Source organism: Protopterus annectens, chromosome 3.part0, assembly GCF_019279795.1.
Source record: "Protopterus annectens isolate FY-2018-M chromosome 3.part0, PAN1.0, whole genome shotgun sequence".
Lineage (NCBI taxonomy): Eukaryota > Metazoa > Chordata > Ceratodontiformes > Protopteridae > Protopterus > Protopterus annectens.
Window position 1 is genome coordinate 1,001,593,851 of NC_056731.1, and position 19,847 is coordinate 1,001,613,697.

Below are 19,847 nucleotides of genomic sequence, written 5' to 3' on the forward strand. Positions count from 1 at the left end.
TTGCTGCCAAAAAGATTGTCTTTATGCAAAGGTAGATCCAAAAGCTTAGCCTTGACAGGTTCTGGAAGAGGCTGTTCTCTGAGCCAAGTGTGCCTTCTAATAACAGATCCAGTAGCCGTAGCCCTACTGGAGGCCTCAAGGATGTCAAAACCACAATGCAAAGAATGCTTATTGACCAGAGTGGCTGAATTCAACAAATCTAGCATGTCTTTACTCTCTGCCAAAAGAGGTACATTTGCAATCTTAGACAATAGCCTCCAAGGTGTGCTGTTGGTACTTCAGCATATGAAAAAGACAATTGGTAGCAATAATGGCTAGGGTGGCAGAGGTATAAACTTTCTTGCCCCACCTAAGTTCCTAGATTTTCTGTCTGATGGAACAGGATTCCTGGTAACAGTGGCCTTAACCCCTTTAGGGCCCTGAGAAATAACCTCTGGATCCGCCAACGGGTTGCTGAAAAGAAACGAATGAGAATCAGGAAAGTACAGTTGTGTACCTACCATAAATGTAGATGTCCGTGTGTATTCACTGTTGCAGTCCTCACATATGGGTTATCTGGCTCTCGGTACCCCTCAGTTGGCCCGAATACCAGAGTCCTTGGTATATGACGTCGGCTGCCTCCGGTTGTAAAACTGATGTCAGTACATCAGGTATAAAAGGAGGCAGCCAATGCCATTTCCTCAGTTTTTCTTGCCTTAACTGTCAGGAGCCCCCAAAAGAAGGCTAACCCAGGAATGGAAGCACCCTGGTTACATGTCATACAAAAAAAATAAAAATCTATAGTCTGTGCCTTCGAAAAAAATGGGGGAATGAAGAGTGGGAAACCAGGACTGCAACAGTGAATACACTCGAACATCTACACTTATGCTAAGTGTATACAACTGTACTATGTTCTTCGTGTTTCACTGTTGCAGTCCTCACATATGGGTTGATTCCCAAAGCCCAGTAAGAAGACAAAGTGTGTGTGGGGGGGGGGGGGGATCACAGATTAAGGGTTGGTAAGGAGGCCCTGCAAAACTGCAGAGGCAAAACCAGCCCTGGATTTAGAAAACAAAGGAAGACTGTAATGCTTTGTGAAAGTATGGACAGAAGGACCAAGTAGCTGCTTCTAGAATATCCTTAGTAGGCACACCTCTCAGAAAGGCTGCAGAGGTAGAGGCTGCTCTAGTAGAATGGGTCCTAATACCCTGAAGGGGAACCTTCCCATGATGCAGGTAACAAAAGTGAATACAATGAGCAATCCATTTGGAGATGGTTTGTTTTGAAATAGCTTTACCCTGAGCTTCAGGAGCAAAACTAACCAATAACTGTTCAGATTTTCGAAAGGATTTAGTCCTGTCTAAGTAAAATCTCAACTGTCTATGCACATCAAGAGAGTGCAGAATCCTTTCCCCTTTATTTTGGGGATTGTTGAAAAATGTAGGCAGGTGAATAGACTAGTTAAGGGTTAAACTGGAAACCACCTTAGGCATAAAGGAGGGATTAGTTCTCAGAGAAACTTGATCTGAGTGAAAAATAATGAAAGGCTTTACTGCCTTTAGGGCTTGCAGCACAGATACCCTTCTAGCTGAAATAATAGCTAAAAGGAAAGCAGTCTTCCAGGATAGAAACTTCAAATCTGCAGACACAGCTGGTTCAAAAGGAGGTAGAGTAAGCTTCTCCAGGACAAAAGTAAGATGCCAAGCAGGAGTAGGAGCTCTTCTGGGAGGTCTAAGATTACTAGCTCCCCACAGAAACTGCTTCATCAAGGGGAGAGAAAAAAATTGGTTGCTGAAAAGAACAATGAGCCGAAATTGCTGAAGCATGAATTTTGATTGAAGAAAAGGAAAGTCCACCATTAAGCAATCCAGCTAGGTAATCAAGAATGAGAGAAAGAGAAGGATGAGAAGAGTCTTCTCCCTTTGATAGCATCCAAGAGCAAAATCTTTTCCATTTATCTGCATAGGATTTTCTTGTGCTAGGCCTCCTGGCTTCATGAAGAACTTCCAACCACCTGTTGGGAAAGATTTAAAGTATTAGCCAGGCAGTTAAATGCAGAGTTTGAAGATGAGGATGAAGGGAACCCCCCCCCCCCCGGAGCCAACAGATGTGGTACCAGGGAAAGATGCCAAGGCCGAGCCTTGGAAAGGCTGTGAAGTAGGGGATACCAATGCTGCCTGGGTCAATCTAGAGCTATCCCTTTATCTTTAGTAGTACTCTGGGAAGAAGAGGCAGATTAGGGAATGTATAAACTGAGAGATGTGTCCATGGGAAGGGCAAAGCATCCACCCTCCAAGCTTTGTTGTGAAACTCCCTGGTGCAGAAGGTTGGAAGGAGATGATTGGTGTGAGAGGAGAAAAGATCCACTTGTGGAGTGCCCCAATGATGAGTGATGCAATGGAAAATATCCCTGTTCAGTTGCCACTTGTGAGGATCCAGAACATGTCTGCTTAAATGATCCGCCAAAGAGTTTAGCCTCCCTGGAATTTACTGGGCTATTAGATGTAAGCCCATGGATGCTACTAGGGACCATAGTCTCATGCTTTGTCTAAACATGGGGTAAGAGTGAGTCCCCCCCCCCTTGCTTGTTGATGTACCACATGACTGTGGTATTGTCTGTCCTGATCAGCAGATTCCCAGGGTACAGTAGGTCCTTAAAAGAATTGATGGCACTGCAGCAGGCCTTGCTGGCTTTCAAGTTTATGTGCAGATGAATCTGCTGGGTGCTCCAAGTCCCCTGTATGCCCCTGCCCTCCAGATGAGCCCCCCATGCAACAGCTGAGGCATCTGTGGTGAGAGTCTGGCAGGTAGGCGGTGGGCGGAAAGGCAGACCCTTGTTCTGAGAACAGGCTGTCGCCCACCAGAGGAACTCCATTTGTAGACAGGGAATCAGGGGAAGAATCAAGTCTAAGTCCTGTGTGTGTTGACACCAAAGGTTCTTGAGGTACCACTGAAGTTTTCTCATATGCAGCCTTGCATATGGGATCATCAAAATACATGAAGCCATGAACCCCAGTGCTTGCAGGAATTGCCTTGCAGAGAGCTGGGTCATGCTTGCCAAGTTCATGAAGTAAGCAGAGAGATCTTGTTTCTGTTGAGGGAGGAATACCATCTGGGTGGCTGTATTCAGACTCGCTTCCAGGAAAACAATCTCCCTTGAAGGAACCAACTTTGATTTCTTTTCATTGAGTGTAACCCAAAGAGGTGAGTGTGTTCTTCACGAAATCCAAATCCTTTTCTAGTTGTTCTGGAGAGTTTGCTTGAATGAGACAGTCGTCCAGGTAAGGATACATTTGAATGTTTCTCTGCCTGCAAAAAGCAATGGCTGAAGCCAGGCACTTGGTAAAAATTCTGGGAGCAGTAGATAAGCCAAAGGGCAGTGCAGAGAATTGAAAGTGTTGCTCCCCAGCCCTGAAGTGAAGGAACTGCCTGCAACTTTCCCTTATGGGGATGTGCAGATAAGCCTCCTTGAGATCCAAAGTTACCAGCCATGAATCCTTGCCCAGCATTGGTAGTACCTGTTGAAGGATGAGCATCTTGAATTTGGGAATCACCAGAAAATTGTTTAGAATGAACAGATCCACAATACGGCGCCATGTGCCCCCTTTCTTGGGTACCAGAAAAAGCCTTGAATAAAAACCTAGGCCTGCCTGTTTTGCAGGAACTGGCTCTATAGCCCCCATAGCCAGTAGTGAAGAAATTTAAATTTTTACCTCTGCCCTGAGAGTTCTGGGTAGACCATACCTCTGCGAATCTGACTAACCTTCCCCCCAAAGGAAACCCAGAGTCTGCAGAGGTAGGCACAAGAAAGCCGGAGTCATTGAGAATGTTTGCTTTGGGAAGCTGGCTTAGAACTCCCTGATTTAGCAGAAGAAGAATGCCATTGTTTAGCCCTTTGAGGGGGCAGAAGCCTGGCCTCTGGAACATCTGAAACCCCTAGGCCTAGAGCGACCCTGCTTGCCAGGATCAGGAAAAGACCAATTCTTGGAAGGATAATGCCTACTAGACAGAGGAGGCTGAACCTGAAGGAAATCTTTTACAGCTTGGATAGATTTTGCCTTATCTTCCAACTTCTTTAGTACCTCCTCAGCCTTATTACCAAAAAGATTGTCCCTATGTAAAGGAACATCCAGCAATTTAGATTTAACTGGTTCAGAAAGAGGCTGCTCCCTGAGCCAAGCATGCCTTCTAATTATGGAACCAGTGGCTGCTGCTCTGCAGGAAGCCTCCAAGGTGTCAAAGCCACAATGAAGTGAATGTTCATTAACTAAAGTGGCAGAATTCAGTAAGTCTTGTAAATCTTTGTTCTCCATCATGGAAGGAATATCTCCAAGTTTAGCCTTAATAGCCTCCAAAGTATGCTGCTGATACTTAAGCATGTGAAAAAGACAATTCACAAATCTAATGGCAAGAGCTGTGCAGAAGTATAGACTTTTTTACCCCATCTGTCCAAGGCCCTAGATTTCTTACCAGAAGGCACGGGGTTTTTAGCACCTGTAGCCTTAACACCCTTGGGGCCTTGAGAAATAATTTCTGGATCAGCAGTATGGTTTTTAAAAAGGAATTGATGAGATTCAGGAACCCTGTAATACCTATCTGGTTTTCTGGGGGCAGGAGGAACAGAATTAGGAGTTAAAGAATTTTCCATGAAAACATCAACCACAACTTCCAAAACTGGAGGTACAGCCAGAGGCTTATGCTGTGGCAAATCTAAAAATTCCCTGATTCTTTTCTTAGACTGTTGAAAATCCTGACATTCCGATTTAAAATGCTCCCTAAGAGTATTCAAAGTATCCCCAAAGGAGAAATCCTCTGGAGGGGAGGCAGAAGGGATAGAGTCCTCAGCATCAGAATCCTCAAAGCCAAAAAAAAGTTGAGAATTTCCTTCTTCACCAGCAGACGTATTGGAAATCTCAGAATCTGAGACAGACAAAACATCAGGAGATAATTCCCTAGCCCTCTTTGAAGTGGGGGGGGGGATGAGAGCCCCTAATCAAGGAAAGAAGATAACCAGCCATCTTTACCAACTGGGACTGAGGTACAGGAGGGGAGGCTGATGCCTGCTTGTGAGTAGGTTTGCAGCTGGAAGGTTTACTAGCAATCCAGAGGGACTCGGGGTTCCTAGCAACTGCCAAAGTCTGAATTAAGCTAATTGGTCTGGTTCTGGTCTCATGTCAAGAGGTGTCAGAAGCTGGTGCCTGCAAAGCGGCTCCAGACCCATCTGAGGTGGTGACAGGTGGAGGGTCTGAAGACAAAATAGCAGCCTGTGGCATGGAGGACTCCATAAAGGTCTTGGCAGAGGCTTGCGGCTGAAAATCTGCAGACTGCAGGGGCTGCGAAAGCGCCTCACTGACTACGGCTGTGCTGACTACCAATTTCACCGGTGCATCGTCAGTAGATTTAATCCTAGGCCTGTCGCGGTCCTTGTCTTTGTGCTTCTTAGGTATATCTGAAGTCGGGAGACCAGAAGACGCCTTACCGACGAACTTAGGCCAGACTCCGAAATGCTTATGCAAAATCTTAGCTCTACGGCGTATAGTATGCAAGTTAAAGGAAGCACAGAGATCACAGTTAGGGACGTCGTGCTCCAAGCCCAAACAAGCTATACAATAGGAATGGAAATCGCGGTGCGGAATCTGTTTTCCACAGGCAAGACAGTTATTAACTTCATCTGACATTCATTAAAGCAAGAAAAGAGGATCCCCAGTGGGGTAGTTATCTGAAGGCGTCTTCAACTTGGTAGTCAGAAAGCAAAATAAAGGAAAACGGACAACCGGCACTAGTGCAACTTGCATCTGCTTTGGGCTCTGCAGCAAGAAAGACTGAGAAAATGGTGTCAACTGCCTCCCTTTATACAGGACATACTGACATCAGTTTTACAACCGGTGGCAGCCGATGTCATATACCAAGGACTCTGGTATTCGGGCCGACTAAGGGCTACTTGGAGCCAGATAACCCATATGTGAGGAATGCAACAGTGAAACACGAAGAACATCTCTGTAGTACCTGTCAGGTTTCCTGGGAGCAGGGGGAACCAAATTTGGAGACAAGGAATTTTCCAGAAAAACATCAACAACTTCCAACACAGGGGGAATAGCAAGAGGCTTATGCTGAGGTAAATCAAGAAAAGTACAGTTTTGTACCTACCATAAATGTAGATGTTCGAGTGTATTCACTGCTGCAGTCATTTCACTTGGGTTATCCTGCCGTCAGGCGGTCCCGCAGTCGGCCAGAGTTCCAAAGTCTTGGTCCAGCGTCGGTTGCTGTCGCTTCATCCCTGACGTCAGTGCGCCAGGGGTATATAAGATGCAGCCGACGCCATTTTCTTCAGTTTTTCTTGCCCCAGATGTCAGGTGCCCCCAAATAGGTAGGCAATACATTTTGCTAATAAAACATACATAAAAAATAAAAACAATACCTTCAGTTACAAGCAAATACACCATATAGGTTGTATAGGGTAGAAAGGTATAGATAAGTCCCAGCTAAGAAAGAGGGGATGGAGGGAGGGTAACCTGGACTTCAGCAGTGAATACACTCAAACATCTACATTATTGGTAGGTACAAAACTGTACTATGTTCATCGTGTTTCACTGCTGCAGTCATTACACTTGGGTTGAATCCCAAAGCTGAGGTTGGGTGGCTGGGTCTATAAAGGATTCAGGCTGGCTATGAGGCCTTGCAGCACTGCAGTGGCAAAGCCAGCTCTGGATTTAGAGTAAAGAGGCAAGTGGTAATGCTTGGTAAAGGTGTGCACTGAACTCCAAGTTGCAGCTTCCAAAATATCCTTGGTAGGTACTCCTCTAAAGTAGGCAGTTGAAGTGGCTGTTGCCCTGGTGGAATGTGGCCTAATGTTGCTAGGTACAGTTTTTCCAAGCTGTGTGTAGCAGAAACGGATATAGTGTCCTATCCACTTTGAAATGGTCTGCTTTGAAATAGCCTTTCCCTGTGATCCTGTAGCATATGTTACAAACAATTGCTCAGTTTTCCTGAAAGCTTTTGTTTTGTCCAAGTAGAAGCGTAACTGCCTGTGTATGTCCAATGAGTGCAGAAGTCTCTCCCCTTTATTCTGGGGATTTGGATAAAATGTTGGCAAGTGAATAGTTTGGTTAAGAGCCACACTGGATACCACCTTTGGCATAAATGTAGGGTTTGTTCTTAAAGAAACCCTGTCCTGATGAAAAATGATGAAAGGTTCCATTGCCATTAGTGCCTGTAACTCTGAGACTCTTCGTTCTGAGGTTATTGCCAGAAGCACAGCAGTTTTCCATGACACATATTTTAATTCTGCTGAATTGGCTGGCTCAAAAGGAGGTAAAGTTAATTCTTCCAAGACAAAGTTGAGGTCCCAAGTTGGTGTTGGTGCTTTCTGGGGTGGTCTTATGTTTTTAGCCCCCCTGAGGTACTGTTTTAATAATGGATGAGAGAAAATAGGAGGATCCATGTTGTAATGAGCTGAGATGGCAGAGGAGTGGATCTTAATGGATGAAAAGGATAGACCTTTGTCCAGCATCTCAGTTAAGTATTGTAATATCTGAGGAATATTTGGAACAAGAGGATCAAAGCTTTGAGCCTGGTTCCAGGCGCAGAATCTCTTCCACTTTTCTGATTAGGATTTCCTGGTGCTGGGCCTCCTAGCCTCCAAAATGACATCCAAAACAGCTTTAGAGAGAGGTGTTGGCTGCTTGGCTAAGTAATCTGCCATGCAGCCAGGTTTAAGGTTTTGAGCTGGCTGTGCAGGATCCGATTGTTTTGTTGCGTCAGAAGATGAGGAATTTGAGGTAAAATCCATGTTGGGCCTTGAGCCAAGTTCTTTAAGATTGGGTACCAGTGCTGACGTGGCCAGTCTGGGTCAATCAGGATCATTTTTGGCCTTTCTTGTCTGGCTTTTAGGAGTACCTTTGACAGGAGAGGCAGTGGTGGGAAGGCATAAACTTTTAGGGTTTTCCAGCTGAACGAGAGAGCATCCACTTTCCATGCTTGTGTGTGGTAAGTCCTTGTGCAGAATTTCTGTACTTGGCAGTTCAGAGGGGAGGCAAAAAGATCTATGTCTGGGCACCCCCATTTTTGTGTTATCATGCTGAATACTTGTGGATTTAATTTCCACTCGTGAGGATCCATGATGTTTCTGTTTAAGTCATCTGCCAGAGTATTTTTCTTTCCTGGCAGGAATTGTGCTTGCAGATGAACTTAATAGGTCAGTGCTGTGTTCCACAAAGTCATGGCTTGTCTGCAGAGGGGATAGGAATGAGTGCCCCCTTGCTTGTTTATGTACCACATAACTGTGGTGTTGTCCGTCTTTAGCAATAGTTGTCCTGGATGCAGAAGGTCCTTGAAAGCTGTTAGGGCATTTTGTACAGCTAGCATCTCTTTTTGATTGATGTGAAGATGCATTTGTTCTGCGGCCCACTTGCCCTGAAAACATTTTCCTGGCATGTGTGCTCCGCAGGCGTAATCTGAAGCATCTGTTGTTAGTGTCTGCCTGGCTGTGGGTAAAGTGAAAGGCTGTTCCTTGTTGTGGTAACATACCTGTGCCCACCATCAAAACTCCTGTTGTAGGCAGGGAATAAGTGGTATTACGCCTCACAGTTAGACGTTGCCCATTCGATTCTCAGTTAGAGCGTCTTCTGTGTGGCGACATTCGTGAGTGGGCATTCCTTCATTGAAGGTTGTGCGTTAGGCCTGGCAAGCCAGCACGTAAAAATCTACTGCCAATCATTAGCGGACCGGAGTTCCGCTGTGGCGACCCCTAACCGGGAAAAGCCCTGGCAAGCCAGCACGTAAAAATCTACTGCCAATCATTAGCGGACCGGAGTTCCGCTGTGGCGACCCCTAACCGGGAAAAGCCGAAAGACACAAACTGTTTCCAAACTGTGACAGTGTTGAGTCCAAACACTTTTTAGGTACAATTGTAATTTCATCATATGCAGTCTGGCATATGGTATTAGTAGTATGCAGGATGCCATGAACCCCAAAGGCCTGCAGAATTTTCTTGCAGGGAGCTGGGTTTTTGTTGCCATCAATTGAAAGTACTGAGTCAGTTGTCTTTGCTTGTCTGGAATGAGATAAGCCATCTGGGCCGTTGTATTTAAGCTGGCACCCAGGAATATTATCTCTTGTGAGGGTACTAGTTTTGACTTCTTTTCGTTTACTGTGTACCCTAGGCAAATTAGCAATCTTTTTACAAATGCCAGATGCTTTAGAAGAATGTCCTTGCTCTCTGCTTGAATAAGACAGTCGTCCAAGTAGGGATATATTTGAATTCCTTTTTATCTGCAAAATGCAATTACTGGTGCCAGGCATTTTGTGAAGACCCTGGGTGCAGTAGATAAGCCAAAGGGCAGTGCAGAGAACTGGTAATGCATTGTGCCAGCTATTAATCTGAGGTATCTTCTGCAATTTCATCTGATTGGGACATGCAGGTATGCCTCTTTGAGGTCCAAAGTAACTAGCCAAGCCTTCTTGCCCAGCATGTGAAGAAGTTGCTGTAGTGTCAACATTTTGAATTTCGGAACATCCAAGTAAGTATTTAGAGTAGAGAGGTCCAGTATGGGTCTCCAGGCTTTGTCCTTTCTGGGGACCAAGAAAAGTCTTGAGTAAAATCCTTGTCCTTGTTCCTGTTGTGGCACTTTTTTAATAGCTCTCATCCATGAGGGCTGTAATTTGTTTTTGTGCCTCTGCCCATTGATTTTGTGGCAGGTCTGGTATTCCTTTTGGCCTTGGTAGAGCGTGAAAGTGGAACCTGTAACCGTGAGACACAATATTCAGAACCCATTTGTCTTGGGTGATTATATGCCAGTTTTATGAAAAAAGAGCTAGTTTTCCCCCTAAGGGAGCTGCCAAAAGGTAAGTGCTTGACATGTGAAGGGGGAAGTTATTGGGACCGTTTCCTATAAGGTTGTGACTTGTCTGCTCCTCCTTTTGGGGTCGAAGCACCCCACTGTCATGGTCTGTAAGAGCCTTGGGGCTGAGATCTGCCTCTTGGGCATCTGTATCTGCCTCTTTGTGGTCTGTCTGACTCAGGAAAGGACCAATTTTAGAAGGCCAATTTCTGCTAAATCGAGGTGGCTGCACCTGTACGAAATCCTTCACTGTTTGCATAGATTTTGCCCTCTCCTCCATTTTCTTTAATACCTCTTCTGCCTTAACACCAAGCAAGATATCATGCTGTAAAGGAGCATCCAATAATTTTGCCTTAACATGATCAGGTAAACCTTGTTCTTTTAACCAAGCATGCCTTCGAATCACAGATCCAGTAACTGCAGCTCTACACCTCTAATGAATCATAACCACATTGCAGAGTATGTTTTCGCACTTGTTCAGCTGCATGCAATAAATCCTGCATTTCCTTATAGTCAGGACCTTCTGAGCTTGTAAGCATTTTCTGTTTTAACAGAGACATTAAATATTGTTGGTATTTAAGCATGTGGAACTGGAAATTTAAAGCCCTTACTGCTAAAGTTGCAGAAGCGTAAACTTTCTTCCCCCATCTATCTAATACTCTAGAATCCGTGTCAGAGGGAACTGGATTTTTAGCAGTGGAAGCCTTTACCACTTTGGGACCCAGGGAAATAGTTTCTGGGTCAGCAGCAGGGTTTTTATAAAGAAATTTGTGAGAGTCAGGGACTCTGTAGTACCTATCTGGCTTGACTGGTGTGGGGGCAAAGAATCAGGGGTTAAAATGGATTCAGAGAACACATCATCCACAATATCTAACACAGGCAGAATAGAAAGGGGCCTGTGCTGAGGCAATAAAAGAAAATCTCTGAGCCTTTTCTTGGATTCTGAATAATCCCGGATCTCCCAATGGAAATGCTCCCTCATGGTATGTAAAGTTTCCCCAAAAGAGTAATCCTCAGGAGGAGAGGCTGAAGGGATTGATTCTTCAGCATCAGAGTCCTCATAGGGGGGAAAGAGTATCCCTGGTCTGAAAAGGAATCAGAAGAAATGGAAACCTGGTCAGAGGAATCAGTGTCTGTATCCTACCTAGGCTTTTTATCAGGAGGGGGATGGGAACCCCTGATCAGAGTAATTAGGTCGTCGGCCATTTTGAGCATCTGTTTTTTAGGCATGGAGGCCTGTCCAGGTGAATGCTGTACTTGTTTCTTTGTCTTTAATGGAGTTTTAGACTTGGTTGTTGTTTTGATGTTAAGCTGTGAAGGTCTGAAAACACCCTCAGAAGCCGATGCCTGCTCAGCGGCTCCAGACCCATCTGAGGGGTTAATTTCCGTAGGCCCAATACCTTGAGTTTCCAGAGGCCTAGAAATCTCCACGTGGGTGTCGGAGGCGGCCTGTGGCTCTGAGGTAGCGGGTGTCAGGGGCTGCGAAAGCGCCTCACTGAGAACTGGCGACTGGCCTAGAAGAGGCTTCATTGTCAGTTTTGGACCTCGGATGCCTGTCCTTATCTTTGTCTTTGCGTTTTTTGTGTATTCCGGTCATCGGTTGTTCCAACAGCATGGTATAATTGAACCTTCGGCCAAAATAATGGTGTGCAAAATCAAACCGACGTTTAATAGTGCGCTTGTTAAATCTAGCACAAAACCGACAACTAGTGACGTCGTGGTCTGGGCCTAGGCATGGAATACAGTAAGAATGAAAATCCTTATGAGGTATTTGCTTCCCACAAGAAATGCAATTATTAACTTTTACTGACATCGGTCTGAGGCAAGAAAAAGTTTCCCCAACGGGGTACTTAGCTTTATTGAAGACTTCGGTTCTGAAATTCGAATTTGAAAATCTCAGGAGTCGGCCAACCGGCACTTGCGAACTGCTTTTGCTTCGGGCACTGCGTGGCAAGAAAGACTGAAGAAAATGGCATCAGCTGCATCTTGTATACCCCTGGCGCACTGACATCAGGGAAGAAGCGACAGCAACCAACGACGGACCAAGACTTTGGAACTCTGGCCTACTGCGGGACCACCTGATGGCAGTATAACCCAAGTGAAATGACTGCAGCAGTGAAACACGATGAACATCTCCCTAATCAGTTTCTTAGATTTTGGATAATCCTGGCTTTCCCATTTAAAATGTTCCCGGAGGGTATTTAAAGTGTCACCAAAAGAGAAATCCACTGGAGGAGAAGCCAAATTAATGGATTCATCTGCATCTGAATCCTCAAAGGGAGAAAAAGCCTGAGAAAATTCCTCATCAGCAGAAATGCTGGAAGAAACAGATCCTGAACAGGACAAAACCTCCCTACTCCTTTTAGGAGGGTGAGGCTGAGAACCCCTGATAAGAGTTAACAAATCATTAGCCATTTTAACCATCTGGGATTGAGGAGAACTAGAAGGAACTGGAGCCTGCCTTTTCACAGGCTTACGGATGGAAGGCTTACCTACAAGCCTGAAGGACTTGAGAGGCCTGGCAACCGCTGAAGCAGCAGGAGTAGAAAGAAGAATTTTGATGTCAGATTGCAAACCGAAGGCCTCGGACCCCGGAGTCAGCTTAGCAGTACCGGCTCCAGCAGAAGAGGTGACAGGTCGGAAGACAAACTGGAGGCTGAAGGCCTAAGGGACTTGAACTCAACCAAGGCCTGCAGTTGCACATCTGCGGACTGCAGGGACTGCAAAAGCGTCTCAATGGCTCCAGCCTGACTGACAACTTAGCCTCATCCGAGGACTTAGTTTTCTGAGGCTTGTCCTTGTCCTTATGCTTTTTCAGAATATCCAAAGCCTGAAGACCTGCGGACGACATACCGACAAACTTAGACCAAACTCCGAAATGCTTAGCTAAAATCTTAGTCCAATGACGGATAGTACGTGGATTAAAGGAGGCACAAAGATTACAACTGGGAACGTCATGATCAAGGCCTAAACAGATAATGCAATAGGAATGAAAATCTCTATGGGGAATCTGCTTTCCACAGGTAAGGCAATTACTAACTTTTTCTGACATTCGTTAAGGCAAGAAAAGAGGATCCCAATGGGATACGTAGCTGCAGTAGACTTCAACACTTTGTAGTCGGAATTCAACAAAGATAAACTGCTGACTGGCAACCGTGCATGAAAAGCTTCTGCTCTGTGCTCCGTGGCAAGGAAGACTGAGGAAGTGACATTGGCTGCCTCCTTTTTTATCTGACGCCCTGATGTCCTTTACAACCGATGACAACTGACGGCATATTTACTTACCTTTGGTATTCTGGCTGACTGAGGGCTACCGGAAATCGGATAACTCATTTGTTAGGACTGCAACAGTGAAACACGATGAACATCCTCACCAGTGGAAAATAAACACCAATAAATCCCTTGAAAGGAAAGGAGAACATCAAGTAAGAATGGTAATAAAAAGAGAAAGAGAACAGTGAGTACACTCCTACATCTACATTTATCGTAAGTGTACACAACTGTACTATGTTCTTCATGTTTCATTGTTGCAGTCATCACATTTGGGTTGATTCCCCAAGCTGAGGAAAAGGGTGGAGGCAGTCAATGAAACTAGGGGCTGGCTAGGATACCCTGCAAGACTGCAGAGGCAAACCCTGCCCTGGATTTGGAGAAGAGAGGCAGGTGGAAATGTTTGGTACACATGTCTATATCTATCTGTGAGATATATTATATATATATATATATATATATATATATATATATATATATATATATATATCAATCCTATGATTGGATGGGAGAAAGGAAATTCCCCCCAGGGATCATGTCAGTCGCCCTGATAGACAGGGGTCCAGGGAAGTAAACAGTGTGGGAAGAAATAGCCAGGGAATTGTTATGGCTAGGCTTCTATAGACCCTAGGGCCGATAGCCTTGTACCAACCTATGAACCTATGAAAAGTGTGAACAGATGTCCAGGAGGCAGCCTCCAGGATGTCCCTGGTGGGGACTCCTCTGAGGAAAACCGCAGAGGTGGAGGCTGCTCTGGTGGAGTGTGTCCTGACCCCCTGGGTGGACGTTCTCCATGCTGTTTGTAGCAGAAAAGGATGCAGTGTCCTATCCTTTTGTAAATGGTTTATTTGCAGATGGCTTTGCCTTCTGCCCCTGTAGCAAAGCTAACCAGCAATTGATCAGACTTTCTGAAGGATTTAGTCCTGTCTAGATAGAATCTGAGCTGTCTGTGCACATCTAGAGAGTGAAGAATCCTTTCCCCCTTGTTCTGGGGATTAGGAAAAAAGGTGGGCAAATGAATGGATTGGTTGAGAGCCACACTGGACACCACCTTGGGCATGAAGGAAGGGTTAGTTCTGAGGGATACCCTGTCTGCATGAAAGATGAAGGGCTCCACAGCTATGACTGCTTGCAGCTCAGAGACTCTTCTGGCTGAAGTGATAGCCAGAAGGAATGCTGTCTTCCAGAGGAGAAATTTTAGCTCTGCAGAAGAAGCTGGTTCAAAAGGGGGCAGGGTGAGCTTTTCCAGTACAAAGTTAAGGTACCAAGCTGGAGTTGATGCCCTTCTGGGTGGCCTCATGTTGCTAGCCCTTTGATCAAAGGGTGTGAGAAAAGGGGCTGCTCAGTTGGAAAATGAGCAGAAATATCAGAGGCATGAATTTTTATAGAGGAGAAAGAGAGGAGACTGTGTAGTAGGTCAGCTAAGTAATCCAAGATGAGAGGGAGCGAGGGCTGTGCCGTAATGGCCCCTTTCCATTTATCAGCATAAGACTTTCTGGTGCTAGGACGCCTGGCCTCTCGGATAACATCCAGAACCTGTTTACTGAAGTTGGCAGATTGGTTTGGGGGTAGGGAACAAGCCCAGCTGCCAAACTGAGTGTTTGCAATTGTGAATGCAAAAACTCCCCTTCCTTCTGGGTCAGAAGGTTTGGAATCTGAGGAAGATGCTATGGGGGTAATATGCACAGGCTGCACAGCAAGGGGTACCAGTGTTGGCAGGGCCAGTCTGGAGCTATGTGAATGGTCCTTGGTTTTTCCTCCCTTATTTTGAGCAGTACCTTGGGGATGAGAGGTAGGGGAGGGGAGGAAAGGCATAGACCAATAGCTTGACCCAGGGTAAGGAAAGGGCATCCACTTTCCAAGCAATGCAGTGATGCTCCCTAGTGCAGAATTTGCTGTGCTGATGGTAGGTGTAGGAGGCAAACAGATCGACCTTTGGGGTTCCCCATTTCTGAGTTATTAGGGTGAAAGTGCTTCTGTTGAGTTGCCACTCATGTGGGTCCAGAAGATTTATGCTCAGTTAGTCTGTTGAAAGAGCCTGACAGGGATTGTGCTAACAGGAGTAAATGCATGGCAGAGGCTGTGTGCCAAAGGGTCAAGGCCAGCCTGCATAGAGGGTAGGAGAGTCCCTTCCTTCTTTGGGCTCCGTGTTTTGATCAGGTGAGCCCCTGGAGAGAGAAGAAGCTTGAAAGCTATCAAGGCATGCTGCACAGCCATCATCTCTTTTTGAGTGATGTGCAGAGGGATTTGCTGTGGGCTCCACTGGCCCTTTATGCACCTGCCATCCAGGTATGCACCCCGAGCATAGTCTGATGCATCTGTGGTGCGAGTCTGGCTGGTGGGGGGGGGCGGGCATTCCCTTGCTGCGGGAGCATGCTGTTGCCCACGATAGAAATTTTTTTCTGAGGCAAGGAATTATAGGTAGAAGAGTTTCCAGGTCTTGAGAGTGTTGGCACCAAAGGCTCTTCAGTTACGATTGAAGTTTCCTCATATGCAGTCTGGCATATGGAATGAGTAGTATGCAAGATGCCATGAACCCCAGAGCTTTCAGGATCTTCCTTCTAGTTAGCTGGGGCCTTGTGGCTAGTTGAGAAAAGTAGTCTGTCAGGCAAATGTGTTTCTCTGGAGTAAGATATACCATCTGGGAAGCTGAGCCCAGACTTGCTCCCAGGAAGATTATCCTTTGGGTGGGCACCTGTTAGGATTTCTTTTTGTTGATTGTGTACCCTAGGGTGGTTAGTAGGATCTTAAAGGCCAGGTGCTTGAGCAGCTTCTCCTGGCTGTCTGCCTGAATAAGGCAGTCATCTAAGAATGGGTAAATCTGAATATCTCTTTGTCTGCAAAAGGTAATGGCCAGAGTCAGACATTTTGTAAAAACTGTGGGAGCAGTTGCTAAGCCAAAGGGAAGCACAGAGAACTGAAAGTGTTGAGATATTGAATTTTGGGATCACCAGGAAGGTGTTTAGAATGGATAGATGGGGTGCCAGGTGCCCTCTTTTCTGGGCACCAGAAAAAGTCTGGAGTAGAAATCTTGGCCTATCTGTTCTGCAGGAACGTGCTCTACTGCCCTCATAGAGAGCAGGACAAAGGATTTGCTTTTGAACCTCTGCCCACTGATTTGGTGGTAGATCTGGGAACCCTTTTGGGGTTGGAAGGGTGTGGAAGGAAAATTTGTATCCCTCAGACACAATGTTCAGAACCTAGTGGTCCTTGGTAGTGGTGGCCGAGGTGCTTGAGTGAAAGGATAGTTTTCCTCCTAGGGCTAAGTGAAGGTGGGCAGAGGGAGGGGGTGGAGGAGATGAGCCATTGTGAGTTCTTACCATCAGGGGGGGTGGCTTAGAACTCTCTCATGTTGAAGTGGAGGTAGTCCACTGCTTAGATCTCTGCATTCCCCTGGGCTGCTGTCGGTGGGGTCTGCTTCCCCGGGGTCTGGCCTGAACTGGCTTAGTGGGAGCAGGAAGGACCAGTGCTTGGTGGGACAATGCCTGCTGAACCTGAGAGGCTGGACCTGTAAGAAATCCTTAACTGTCTTCATAGAATTTGCTTTTTCTTCCATCTTTTTAAGACGTCTTCTGCCTTTGTGCCAAATAAGTTGTCTTTGTGCAAGGGGGCATCCAACAATTTAGATTTGACATGGTCTGGCAAAGGCTTTTCCTTAAGCCATGCATGCCTTCTAATGACAGATCTGGTGACTGCTGCCCTGCAAGAAGCTTCTAGGGCATCAAAACCACACAGTGCAAGGTGTGTTTAGTTACTTGACTTGCAAAATGCATTAACTCTTGTAACACTTTAGATTCTGCACAAGCAGGAAAGGAAGACATTTTTTTTTGAGGAGTTCCAGGGTATGCTGCTGAAATTTTAGCATATGGAACTGACAATTTAGTGCCCTGATAGCAAGGGTAGCTGAGGTGTATACTTTTTTACCCCATCTGTCTAGTGCTCAGGATTCCTTGTCTGAGGTGGTGGGATTCTTAGCAGAGGTGGCTTTAATCCCTTTAGGCCCTTGAGAAATTACCTCAGGGTCAGCAGTAGGATTTTTAAAAATAAATTTGTGCGAGTCAGGGACTCTACAGTACCTGTCTGATTTTCTGGGTGCAGGAGGGAGGGTGTCAGGAGTCAAACTGGATTCCAGGAAAACATCTTCCACAACATCCAGAACTGGAGGGATGGCCAAGGGTCTGTGCTGTGGAAGATCTAAGAATTCCCCGAGTCTCTTTTTAGACTGCAGGTAGTCCTGACTCTCCCATCGGAAATGCTCCCTTAAAGTATGAAGGGTTTCCCCAAAGGAAAAATCCTCTGGGGCAGAGGCTGAAAAAATGGAATCCTCTGCATCAGAATCCTCATAAGTAGAGAGGGGTTGCATGACTTCATATTCAGATGTATCAGAGTCATCTGACTCTTCTTCAGACAAAACTACAGGGGACAGATCTCTTTTCCTTCTGGAGGGGGTAGCTTGGCTTCCACTGATTAGCATGATAAGGTCTTCCACCATTTTAAGCATTTGGGTCCGAGGCAAAGAAGCAGGTGCCTGACATTGGGTCATCAGTTTCTTGGGGGTTGTTCATACCCTGGGCCGAAGAAACTCTGTCATTTTCGAAAGAATGGTAGAGGAGAAAGAAGCCATCGTTTGTGTCGAGAATTGGTAGTAAGAAGGACTTCCTCGGAAGCCAGTGCCTGCTCAGTGGGTCTAGACCCATACATGGTAGAAACGACCGCAGGATCCTTAGTCGAAGAAGAGTCATGTGGCATAGTGGACTCTGAAAGGGTCTCAGTATTGGCTTGCGAATCCACAGAAGTGGGCATCAGGGGCTGCAAAAGTGTTTCACTGAGGACCGGAGAACTGACGACTAGCTTAACAGGAGCATCATCAGTAGGATTGGACCAGTGTGGTCTGTTTCTGTCATTATCTTTACGCTTTTTCAGAAGATCTGCTGTTGGATGGCTTACTGAAGGCTTATCGGGGGACTGTAAGTAAAAAAAAAAAAGTACAGTTGTGTACACTTACCATAAATGTACATGTTCAAGTGTATTCACTGTTGCAGTCATCACATTTGGGGTTATCTGCTTGCAGTAGCCCTCAGTTGGCCTGATTAACAAAGTCTTGGGTCCTGCATGGTTGCTGTCTCTTCTTCCATGACGTCAGGTAGTCAGGGGTATAAAACATGCAGCCAACGCCATTACAGTTTTTCTTGCCCCAGATGTCAGGTGCCCCCTTAATGGGAAGCAATAATATTATATATATACATATATATATATATATATATATATATATATATATATATATATATATATATATATATATGTACATACACAAAGTTATACCTCCAACAAAAAAGCAAATACACCAAAAAGCTTTTAAGCATAGTAAAGGAAAGCAGAGGTATAGCCAAAAGAAGTCAGGGGGCTGGAGGGAGGGTAACCAGGACTGCAACAGTGAATACACTCGAACATCTACATTTATGATGTGTACACAACTGTACTATGTTCTTCATGTTTCACTGTTGCAGTCATCTCATTTGGGTAGATTGACAAAGCTAAGGATGGGAGGAGGAACTTAGATAGCTTTAGGACCAGCTATATGGCCCTGCAAGACTGCAGTGACAAAGACAGCTCTGAGTTTAGAGAAAATTGGCAAATGCTAATGCTTGGTGAAAGTATGTACAGAACTCCAGGTAGCAGCTTCTAGGATGTCCCTGGTAAGGACACCTCTGAAAAAGGCTGTAGAGGTAGATGCAGCCCTGGTTGAATGCGGTCTGATCCCCTGTGGGATAGGTTTTCCATGGTGCTTATAGCAGAAATTAATGCAATGGGCCTGTCCATTTAGAAATGGCTTGCTTTGAAATAGCCTTCCCCTCTGCCCCAGCAAAAAACCTCACCAGCAGTTGTTCAGATTTCCTTTGAGGTTTAGTCCTGTCCAAGTAAAATCTAAGCTGTCTGTGCACATCTAAGGAGTGCAGTATATGTTTCCCTTTGTTCTGTGGATTAGGAAAGAAGGTTGGCAACTGAATGGACTGATTAAGAGCCACACTGGATAGCACCTTGGGCAAGAAGGAGGGACTGGTTTTGAGGGATACCCTGTCCGCATGAAAGATGATGAAAGGCTCCACTGCCATAAGGGCCTGTAATACAGATACCCTTCTTGCTGAAGTGATTGCTAAAAGGAAGGCTGTTTTCCAAGAAAGGAATTTTAAATCTGCATTGCAGCTGGCTCAAAAGGAGGAAGAGTGAGTTTCTCCAATACAAAGTTAAGGTCCCAGGCTGGGGTTGGGGCTCTCCTGGGTGGTCTTAAGTTTTTGGCCACTCTGAGGAACTGCTTGCCTCTAAAATGATATCCAACACTTGTTTACTGAGGTAAAGGAGAGATAAGGTAATTAGCCAGGATGCTAGGTTCAGGAGTTGAAGCTGAGGGTGCAGAATCTGGTTCTCCTGCTGAGACAACAGGATATGGGTCTGAGGCAGGTGCCATAGAGCCAACAGTGACACACTGTGCAAGAGGGGGTACCAGTGTTGATGTGGCCAGTCTGGTGCAATCAATATCATCCTTGGTTTGCCCTGCTTAATCTTTAGTGGTACTTTGGAGAGGAGATGCAGAGGAGGAAAGGCATAAACTGATCGGTTTTTCCAGCTTTAGGACAGAGCATCCACTTTCCAAGCTTGTTTGTGGGGAGTCCTTGTGCAAAATTTGTCCAATTGGTAGTTCTGGGGGGAAGCAAACAGGTCTATATCTGGGCTCCCCCATTTGTTCGTCAACATATTAAA

At 45.6% G+C, this 19,847-nt stretch overlaps 1 protein-coding gene across 3 annotated transcripts in view; it reads right to left on the minus strand.

Annotated features, from left to right (window-relative positions):
* ARHGEF6 (Rac/Cdc42 guanine nucleotide exchange factor 6) overlaps positions 1 to 19,847 on the minus strand; it is a 1,746,213-nt gene that overhangs the window by 1,421,517 nt on the left and 304,849 nt on the right. The gene's annotated exons all lie outside the window — the stretch shown is intronic.